Below are 12211 nucleotides of genomic sequence, written 5' to 3' on the forward strand. Positions count from 1 at the left end.
TTTAGGTGTTTCCAGTTCCCACCCGATCCAGCAGAAGATTCAAACTAATTTGCGGAGCGAGCACAAACATGTAAGTGTAAGGATCAGCACCCCCAATGAACGTCAGTCAACCAGTCAGCTTGTTCCCATCATCCCCTCTATCTACCTATTCTCACAAAATCTCTTGCATTATTGTTGGCTACACTTGCTCCACGTTCGATTCGGCATGATTCTGTGGGGTACTGAACTGAACTTACTCTCATTTCTGTTGCCACCACCAGCAGCGTATAATGTTACAATTTATATTCACTTTTCCAGCTTAAGGCTCAAGCATCTGTCATCACTTTTCGGAAATAAAAAAGCAGTTTTTTCGCTGTAAATCAAAACAACGACCACGAAAATGTATTCACTGTATTCTATTCCTCATATGGAACACAGTGAATCCATTTTCGTTACAAAAACGTTTGATTAAAACGAGAAAACTGCTTTCAAATGTTTGATGATGACGATGATTTCAATGACGAATGCTTCAACGTTAATAACAATGTAAATGCTACCCAAGCTCTGGGAGTGATCCCAGAGAAAAAAAAGTTAATATTATGTTGCCGAAGTGCTGTTCATCGTATGAAATTCATCTTTTCTTCTTGTTTTTGACGTAACGCCCCCACTGAAAAAAAAACTGCATCTTAACTTATTGCTCTATGAGCATTTCCACAGTTATTAACTGATTATTAGCTTCCTCTGTCAATGATCATTTTGCATGTGTACATCGTATCCAAGGAAGTCAAGGACATATTCATTACGAAAAATTCCTAGACCGACCGAGAATCGAAACGTCACCCTCAGGACGGCTGAACATCCGCGCGTTGCAGCTTTATACTGTTGGAATGGTTGAGATATCGGTTGAATTTCTAAAGCGTGGCAGCACGATACTGGCGTCTATCAATTTACCAGATTAGAAAAAAATAGGGTAGAATGAATAATAATGCCCACTAGCGTAAGGGGTATCTTGTGGGGATATCGTGTGCGATTGCGATTTCCGTTGTAGCGTAGAACATTTTGCGACTTTACTGGTGGACGTCGTGTTTAAATGGTGCAATTTCTGTTTTGTTTTGACAAAATCCCAATTTGTGCCTGTCATAGTAAGACTTTTATTTGAATGAATATTCTAAAAAGCAGCTGTGCTGCACAACCATGTACCTGAAGAGCATTATTGAATTAGTAATTAGTCTACTCTGTGCAACGAATAAGTTACGCAGACTATTTCCATTTTTCCAACTGTTTTCCTAGAGTATAATTTTCTCTGCTGGACTATGACAAAACCTTTTCTCTATTTCGTCTTTTTAACTAAGTTTCGTCTGATTTCGCAGTAGGGAAGCTGTTTCAACACCAACGATTAGCGTAAGCCTTTTTCATTAAATCTGTTTGAACACGATGGGTATCCGGCTTGTTGTGGGATAAAGCTGCTCATCGTGTTGGCTGGACCAGTTGCACAGCCAATGAAGACTGATGGCACCCCAAGGGTTTTCCTATTGGATCGTCTACAACACCACCGTTTGTATAGTTTAGTCTCGATCTGGTTCGTGCCATCCCCATTGGCAGTGTCGGTTGGTTGTTGCTAGAAGTCAGGTGAGTTGTTGCCATCCACAGTCTGGACGACAGTCAGTGCCACACAACAGGACCGACAATGCCACTGGACTGCCGGCACGTCAAAACAAAAGCAAGTTGAGAATTGGATTTCTGTCAGACATTTTTAGAGGCAATAATCAAACAACATCTGTTGAATACGAAAATTGGAAAATCCCAACAAGCATCGGTTCGTCCTCGTGGCTACCATGGCCATTTTCTACCATCGCGTCAGTCGTGGGAGGGGTTGAACTTTTCCTTGGAGAGTCCAGGGGTGGGAGGTTTATCTATTGTCTTTTTATTCCTCATCCAGTAAGGTAGTGGCTTCATCGGCGGCTTTAGTAGCGTGGAGAAAAGTGGTTGTATTCTCACGTTCGTTTCGTATCCACCATGTGTGTGTACATTTATTTACGTGCTGGAGCTTATTCCGATGGCAGAAAATTTATCGTGACTAGACTCAAAGTCATTCATTGGCATATTCTATGGAACGGTATCTTGCGAATCTATCGTATGACGCGACCAGAAAAGTAAAAAAGCTATAATGTTAGCGATAATGCGAAATGAAAGTTCAATGACAGTTTACCGACGCTTCATACAGTAGGCACCCCTCCGCCTTTTGCCAAAATTGAGAAAACCCCTCCCTTGGCGCCACTTCTGTGCACGGGCCTCTCACCACCAGGCTTGTCCGCACTGAGCGCATGAAAATTCTGCTCTTTGGATTTACACCATCAAGCACATCATAAATTAGAAATCTTTCAACTAATCAGACAGAAGAATGTTGAAATATTCTAAATGCCATTTCGAACTGTCAAAAAACCGCACCGCAGCGCCACACGGGCCGTTCAAAGTGAAATTCACTGGAGTGTTTTCTCCCGGGTGAAAATCTCTTTGCGCGCTCCGTGTGCCTCTGCGGTGCGGTTTTTTGACAGTTCGAAATGACATTTAGAATATTTCAACATCCTTCTAACTGATAAGATGAAAACATTTCTAATTTATGATGTGCTTGATGGTGTAAATCCAAAGAGCAGAATTTTCATGCGCTCAGTGTGGACAAGCCTGCTTACCACTACACAGTGGTACCTCCATAGGCCAAAAATCGAAAAATTGATTGTCTAATTTATGAGTTTGTATAATTTTTATAAATCAATAATGTTCCCAAGAATGCAGAAAATCTATTTTTATGTAAGTTTCTGTTGCATATTTTGCATGAGAGCGTGGCTATTGTTATGCAATTTTACATTCTTTAAATTTGTTGAAAAATCACATGACTTTTGAGTTGTACTCCGCGTCTTCGTATAACAAAAGCAAGTAGATTTTCAACGCAGAGAATCAGAATAGATGTTTATCTTCCAATTCGTAGCGCTAAAAACCGGATCTGGATGTTTTTGGACCAATGGGGATGTGAGTAATAGGCACATAATTTTACCAATAGAATATATACATAATAAAAATTCATGTAACATTTCAAACATGTTCTTAACCACATTTAATCAATCGTCCGCCAGCAAATGATCAGATTTGAGTAGGAGAATCAATCTGTGAAGGTTGTAGCTGCAAATATCTGCATACAAGCTTGCAGGATGTATTGGAAGTTACCCGTTATTTTTATAAAAAAAATATGTATTAAAATAACTACAAAATTATATATAAACTAGTTTTTCTTTAATTGTCTGAAATGCGTACCAAAATGACTGAAATTTTTACAGGAGATATTTCAAAGCTTTTTACAATAATTGAGGGATATTTTAGTTGAAAACAATCTTTGAAAATGTTTTTTTTAAATTATGAACAAAAAATACACTTCTGGAGGTATTGAGGTATTCATGCCTAAATAGTTGCATAACAACCATTCTTATTTGGCCTCGTCAAAACTTACCTTTGTAATTGTCGAATTTGATAAGAAGTTTTGCATTTGCTGCCAACATTTAAAAATTTTCCTCAAAATCCATTCAGTACCTAATATTGTAGTGCTGGAAGAAGAAGGAGTAAATACGCTCTTTTGGTAATATTTACTAAAAGAACGTATTTTCTCCTCGGATTCCCATCCCATATCGGAATATTTGATAAATTCATTAACGTTAAATCACAGACAAACAGACGTAACTCTTAGAGGAAATTCATCCAAAAATTTTGCCCGGTGTCATTTTCATGAGCACACTGCCACCTGTTGGTAGAACCGCGCGCGACACTGACAGCCATGATGGATTTCGATTTGACGTTTTGCTGACACGCACACCACTACACATATTGCCTGTAATTTTCGTTTGCATCATTCAGCAACGTGTACACTGGCAAACGTCAAAGCGAACGAACACTTGCGCATTTGGTGGAACGATCGCGCAAATCAAATGAAATTTGAATTGATCGTTAAATGCATGTGCCAATCCGTTTTGAAGAGTGTTACGTCTGTTTGTCTGTGGTTAAATCTTAGTATACAAATTGATTTCTTTTAAAATAGCAGGCGCTGATTGAATTGCAATGACGAGGGGTATTTGTATATATTTCTTTTATTGGAATAGCTCTAACATGATTAAAACTCCATGTACTATATTACTGGATAGCAGTTGCAATGCAACTGTAAGATACAAATACGTCTGGACAGATACTTGAATATTTTTTATTGTGAAAAACGCAATCCCATGAATTATATGACATATAACTGTGTAAAGCAATATTTGAATGGTTGAAAATTTTTCTTTTACGTACGTTTTGTGAATTAATCCTGAATATTTGTTTGAAATAATTTCAGAAGTAATTGATTCTGTAATTGCACTATTGTTACTATTGTTTCAGAATTATCGCTTTTGGGCATTAGGTACTGTAGCTATACATACTAATTCGATATGTGATGACTTTTTCTGTGTTTCGACAATGCAAACTACCTTATTTCTGAAAAAAAAAATATTCAGTTTCATATATTTATTTTATTGCAGTATAAATCGAACCTACTAATAAAATAACAATTATAATGCTAATACTGATTCTATTCACAAGAATCTATTATGATACAATCGTGCTATACATGTTTTCACGTGCAATACTTAACAGAAATTCCTCAGAATTCGACCCATTCTTCATAATAATTAAAAATATTTGACTACTGATTTATGTGCAAAATAAAAGTTTTTTTAAATGATATTTTCATTTATCATAAATAAAAATTTTCAAAGTTCATATTTTTCAAGTGATGATCATGAAAATGAACTGGAATATCCTTTTTTAGTCATAACATGCTATTTCTGGGCACTTATAATGATTCTGCCCTTTAAAAAACGAAGAAAATGATTTATGACCGCTTCCCTGAACAAATGGAACCACTGTGCACTATAGGAACACGACCACCCCTATAGGTGCAAATTGAATTAAAGTCATTAGTTGAGTACACTGGAACTTCGCTTTATGCACATGGTTGGGACTGCATAAATTAAAAACATGCTAAACGTATTTCGACTGTATGGTTGATACTCGAAGAGATGGCTTTCCAGTCTTGACAAAAATAAAAATACTGCTATTTTATCTTGTCCAACAAGACAAGATAAAATAGCAGTATTTTTATTTTTGTCAAGACTGGAAAGCCATCTCTTCGAGTAAATTAAAAACAGGCATAAAAAGAGAGAAATTTGGGCTTCAACGACGGAATGTAAATAGTTCGCGAGAACAAGCCTTGCATTTGTGGAGGGGCTAAGGGGGTTTCCAGAAAGTTTCCAAAGATCCCAAAAAAGGGGGTTCTAACCCCCTTCAGGGGCGGGCGTTTTAAGGGGTTGTTTCAGGTGAATTCAGGAGAATTTCAATAGTATCAAGGGACGTTTCTAGGGGCTTTAGGGCAATTCTAGGGATCTCAGGAGCCTTTAAAGGGCGTTTCAAGGTATTTTAGAGTCATTTAAGAGATTTCAGGGTATTTTAGGAACATTTTAAGGGTGTTCCTAGAGGTTTCAGGGAGCGTTTAATAGCATTTCAGGGACGTTGCAGGAACCAGTGTTGATAAACTCACACTCAAATCACACTCATGAACCGCTCCTGCGTGAGCAAACTCGCGCGCGACTCTGAATCGTTTTCTCACGCGCGAGTTTTTCATGCAAAATCTCGCTCTCACGAGTCAAGCGCCGAAATCTCGTTTGCTTGTAAAACGAATTCAAATCAATTTGAACGACATTCAATGGTGTTGTACGTTAAATATGCTTTTGTTCTATCATGCAAACCTAAAAGCTTCGATGTAAATAATAACAAAACCAAGAAATAAAGCAATGAGTGAAATCACGAGTCAACTCATGCATGATTTTTTCGGCGGTGAGTTTGGCGAGTCTAGAATCGCGCGTGAAACAACTCAACCACGAGATTTGAGAATTTGAGTTTTTACCAACACTGGCAGGAACCCTATTGAAAGCGTCCAAATGGGCTTAAGAGGCATTTCAAATGGATTATGATGCTTTCAAGGGCCTTTCAATGGGATTACGGAGGTTTTAGGGGCGTTTCGAGGCATTTTTGGTCAGGGTCGTATCAGGGAGTTTCAAGAACACCTTTAAATGAAATGGTATTTCAGGGGGATTCAAAAGATATTGTGAAGGGGTCTCTAAAATGCTCTGAAACTTCCTAAAATGCCTTCAGACGACGACGGTGATGAAATCGAGGTGGTTGAAGAATTCGTGTTCTTGGGCTCACTGGTGACCGCCGTGCCGACAACAATACCGGCAGAGAAATTCAGAGACGCATTGTGGCAGGAAATCGAGTTAACTTTGGACTCCGCCATACCCTACTATCGAACGAAGTTCTTCGCTACACGAAGTTTACCATCTACGCAGACAATAGAGTTAATAAACTATAGAGGAAGAATGTCGCTGGCGTCGCTGCCGAAACATCTCTTGCTGGCGGAGATAGGCCGGGCTATAAGTGTCAAAGCAAAAAAGTATGCAGTTTGACATATAGATACCCGACATGTTTGCGAGCGAGAACAAAGGGAACAGCAGCGACATTCGTCCTCTATAGTTTAATAACTCTATTACGCAGACAGACGTTCGAGTTTGACTCAGCAGCTTGTGTAAAAAACATGGCCGCCACAAATTGCCAAGTGGCAATCAGCGAACAGATGGCGTTAGCGACGTTCATATTCAGTCGCTGCCTCAAATAGAGTTATTAAACTATAGAGGACGAATGTCGCTGCTGTTCCCTTTGTTCTCGCTCGCAAACATGTCGGGTATCTATATGTCAAACTGCATACTTTTTTGCTTTGACACTTATAGCCCGGCCTATCTCCGCCAGCAAGAGATGTTTCGGCAGCGACGCCAGCGACATTCTTCCTCTATAGTTTATTAACTCTATTCTGCCTCACATGTGCGTTGCGACCAACAACTGTCACCACTGTCGTCTTCCAGCCGGATGGCGGGAAAAGACCGCACGTGTTGCACGCTAATAATGTTTCCACATAATTTGTGCAGAGTAAATGACTTTTATTTAATGTCTAAAATCTTTTGCACAAATCAGCGCAGGACTCTTGTAAAATATTTTACACATTATTACTTTTATTTTACATAGATTAACTTGAATAAAACTGCATTTGGATGAACTTCACTCGCATTGGGAAATCTTTGTGAATGTGACGCAAATGTAGGAATGATTTTGACAGTGTTTGTTTTGATTTTATTTTTCGGTGGTTGGTGAATTGGGTGGTAGGTAAGCGGCTGGAAGCACGTGGTTTCTCAAACTGTCAACTGCCCGCGACTGCACTGTGGCAATCGGTTGCCTAGGTGTCGCTAGTGAAAATTTACATAGAAAATTTGAATAAATTTGTTCGAGCTAGAACGTCTGTCTGCGCCATCTACCAAACGTTGGTTACTTAGACCGGTAGTTCACGAAACATGTACTCTACGTGCAGATGATCAACGCGCCCTTTGAGTTTTCGAAAGGAAGGTGTTGGCAACCCGGATCGAGTAGTCTTGCATCAACCGAACAATATTACCATAGGGCCTGTTAGGTAGCTGGTCCGTAGCAATGGCACATGCAGTCTTGTTAGCGGTCACAGTCTTTGACATCTTTTTGTCGATATTCGGCTGCCTTTGTCTCCAACATTCGCAACACAAGCGATCAAACAACTGTCCGGAACAAAAATGCCGAATGAATGCGCTTGACCACGATTGCGTCTTCGGGAGATGGTTCGGTTTTTGTTATTCCTGTCTTTCCCATAAAGAGAGCTGTTTTGCATAAATGTATGTGTCGTATCGATTTATCACACACGAATAAACTAATATTATACCAATCTTAATCAATCTTGCGAAAAGCTGAAATTTAGACAAATGTCACCGTGACAGACGACGATGATTTGATCCACTTTTTTGTTTATTGATCTTCGTTCTACCGCTCGTGTTGTGTGTAAGAGGCAGCGGTCGCGCTCGAATGAAACAAAGCAAGCTGACACCCGACCGCGGCAACGAAACGAAGATAGTGAAAAGTGTCGAATGTATACAAGCCTGGACACATGAGATAAACAAAACAGCTCGTCCACAGAAGAGAGCAAATGATATACCAACCATTGAAGTAGGGGAAGAAGAAGAAATGTAAACTAATCATGCAAGTCACGATCGTATCAGGTATCAGGTATCAGTAGGTCGGCTCTAGAGGCACGTTCTCCTCCATTCGGGAAATTTGTGCCATCGCCATGAACACGAGCCTATTCATCATTTACCTGACGGAGAAGGGAAGGAAAAAGGATAGGACATGGGAAAGGACAGGTAAGGGAATAGGATCGTCATACTCGCAAAAGCGTACCACAATGGGTTCACATAGCGTCCTGAAAAGGACACTGTAATAACGCATAAGCGTGCCACAATGGGTTCGAACAGCGCCCTGAAAAGGGCACTGTGATAATGCATAAAGCGTAAAGAGAGCCTATAGCTCTTTACCACAGCGGGTCAAGAACAACAGAACGTCCTGAAGATTCAGGTTTCTGAAGTCAGTTTCACTTAATAAGTGTTTCCCGAGTACTCGGAAACGCAATTGCGCAAAAACTGAACAGTTACATATTAAATGATACGAAGTTCCATAATCGGATTCACAGCTATCACATGCAAATTAATCAGCTTGCTGAATATTCGCCATGTGATAACTGAGTCGGCAGTGGCCAGTCAATGCTTTGACCAGCATGCTGCAATTTTGCTTTGACAGATTTGTTAGATACTTTGCCACCCCTAGAGATGGCTCAGTACAATACAATTTTGTTTGACGACATGACTCCAAACTATTCCAGTATTGTTTGTGCTGAGTGGCAGCCCACGTGTCAATCCGAAGCTTCACCCAACACTTGGATACCGGAATAGCTGGCTCAGGGCCAATGAAGTCATGTGATGCTCCAGTGCGAGCTAACTCATCAGCCAATTCATTTCCAGCGATGGAAGAATGGCCAGGTACCCATACAAGGTGAACAGCGTTTGCTGAATTCAGCTCCTCAATTTGAGTTCGACAAGCGATAACTATCTTCGACCTGGAGTTGGCCGAAGCAAGTGCTTTAATAGCAGCCTGGCTATCTGAACAGAAGTATATTACTTTGCCCATTACGTGCTGCTGAAGTGCTGATTGCACTGCACACATAAGAACAAAGATTTCGGCCTGAAAAACGGTGCAGTGTCTGCCAAGTGAATAAGACTGATACAGTCTTAGCTCACGAGAATAAACACCAGCACCTGCTCGACCTTCGAGAAGGGAGCCATCAGTGTAACATACGATGCCGTCTGAAATACTTCTCTCCAGATAACCAGATGTCCACTCTTCCCTGGAAGGGAATTTCGTGGAAAATGTCCTATATGGAAAATTACAAGCAATTGTAAGATCACTTGGAGCAAGGACAACTTTGTCCCAATTCACCAAAAGTGGAAACAACGAGGTGTGTGTTAAACTGCGGTTCACAGGAGTTTCCTCTAGTAAACCGAGTACCCATAGGCGGTAAGTGCAAGAAAGTGCTTCTTGTTTGAGATGAATGTGTAGTGGGGCAACGTCAAAGAGAACTTCGAGAGCTGCCGTAGGAGTTGAACAGAACGCTCCAGACATCGCCATTAAGCACATCCTTTGGAGATGGCCTAACTTTGATTGGACCGTTCTCACTTCGCCCTTTTGCCACCACACAAGGCATCCATAGGCCAATATTGGCCGAACAACAGTTGTGTAGATCCATTTGATATACTTGGGTTTTAGACCCCAAGTTGTACCAAAGGTTCGCCGGCATTGCCCGAAGGCCATACAAGCTTTCTTGATTCTGAACTCAACATGAGGTGTCCAGGAAAGCTTGGAATCAAGAATGACTCCAACGTACTTTACCTGTTCAGTCACATTGATTTCAGAATCAAAGAGACGTAAAGTTCGAACACCATTACGGTTTCGCTTTTCCGTGAAAAGAACAATAGATGTTTTACTCGGATTTACCGAAAGGCCATATTGGCGACACCAACCCTCAACTACCTGAAGAGCGTTTTGCATCAGGTCGAAAAGGGTGCTGATGCACATACCGACTAACAATGATAGGTAGTCGTCGGCAAAACCATAAGTAGAAAAACCGCTATTATTGAGTTGCCTCAACAGCGTATCTGCTACGAGATTCCATAAAAGTGGTGATAAAACTCCCCCTTGGGGGCATCCACAAACACTCAATTTCCTAATCGCCGCTTGACGCAATGTCGAGAAGAGATGTCGGTTTTTGAGCATTTGGTGAATCCAATTGGAAATCATTGGAGATATACCATGACCCCGTGCGGCTTCCAATATGGCATCGAAAGGCACGTTGTCAAAGGCACCCTCGATGCTTTTGAGCGAATGCCTTCTCGATATCGTAAACAACTTTGTGTAAAAGAGTCACAGTGGACTTTCCAGATTGGTAAGCATGTTGGTTCACATGAAGAGGCACATTGGCCAGATGAACATCACGGATGTGATGATCGACTATGCGTTCTAAGCATTTCAGAAGAAAAGAGGTCAAACTGATAGGTCTGAAGCTCTTTGCTTCTTCATACGACGCGCGACCCAGTTTCGGAATAAACTTCACAGTAATATCCCGCCAGGATTTGGGAATATACCCTGTAGCAAAACTGCAAACAAGTAGCTGTTTCAAAACATGTTTGAAATGATCAAATCCCTTCTGAAGCAAAATAGGATAAATCCCATCTGCCCCAGGAGATTTGAAAGGAGCAAAGCTATTAAGTGCCCATTCAATCGATTCTAAAGTTATGATACTCCGAGCCGAAGCTAAAGAATCATAAATACAAGAAAAGACATCAGGTTCATCCGAAGATGTAATATCCACACATCCGGGGAAGTGTGTACTGAATAAACATTCTAAAACTTCCTCATCAGAGGAAGTGAAATCACCATTTGGCAAACGAAGTTCGTTCACTTGAAAATCCTTAGATTTTGCAAGGATTTTGTTCAATCGACTGGCTTCACTCAGACTGGAAACATTTGTACAAAGGTTTTTCCAGCCGGATCGTTCAGCAGACCGAAGAGCTTTCTGGTAGGCCTTGCGAGCCGGCCTGAAAGCCTCCGATCCAGCCGAACGTCGTCTGTTCCAACTCTTTCTACATTGTTTCCTGAGCTTCGCCAGATCAGAGTTCCACCAAGGGGTTCCTCTCGTGGTCTTCACAGACCGCAGAGGGCAGGCTTCTTCAAAAGCTTCCATGATGAAGGCCGTTGTAGTATCAACGGCATCATCTAAATCACTTGGAGTGTCAATTGATGGTGAGTATCCATGAAATTTGGCTGCAACCAAATCGGTAAAGAGATCCCAGTTGGTTGACCGGGGATTCCTGAAACGCAAAGTTTGCGAAGTAACATTCACATGTTCAAACAAGATGTAACGATGGTCAGATAAAGATTCTTCATCTGACACATGCCAATTGGTCAGCTCATGACTAATTCTGCTAGAGCAAAGTGTTATGTCTAACACTTCCTCTCTACCAGATACCATGAAGGTTGGGCGGTTGCCTATGTTAAGTAATCCAAGATCTGTACTACTTAAGTATTCCATCAAACTGGAGCCTCTCAAATTGATGTCTGAGCTGCCCCAGATTATATGGTGAGCATTAGCATCACTACCAACAATTAGCGGAAGGCCTTTTGAAGTGCAGTATGCAATGACTTGCTTGAAAGCATCCGTAGGGGATGGTTCATCATGCGGTAAATAAACCGAACAATAAACGTATTTCCTGTTGAGGTTTCCAACAGATACATCTATTGTGATAGCACATACATCTCTGGTAGTTAGTTCAGAGATGAGTGTAGCAACGATTGCGTTGTTGACAAGCACACATGCTCGAGGCATGACACGTGAGTTTGCCATTTCATTTTTACTGAAAGTAGCACGTCACGATCGTAGTTGTTGCCTAAAATAGTTGATATTTTTTATAAATTTCCTTTATTGTAAGTATCCTAATGTACACTGTGTCTGAAGCAATGAGAGATTGTGATGATTCAGCCTTAATCAATACTTCAGTAGCTTCGAGTTCAGATGTCAATGAACGTCTTTGTGCAGTTTGTCAGACCTCCGGACACAAACCAGTGGATTGCAGGTTTCTGAGGTCCAAAGCGTTAAAAGACAAATGGAAGATTGTTCAAGAAGTTCATCTCTGCAAAT

The sequence above is a fragment of the Aedes albopictus genome, chromosome 2 (genome assembly GCF_035046485.1).
Source record: "Aedes albopictus strain Foshan chromosome 2, AalbF5, whole genome shotgun sequence".
NCBI lineage: Eukaryota > Metazoa > Arthropoda > Insecta > Diptera > Culicidae > Aedes > Aedes albopictus.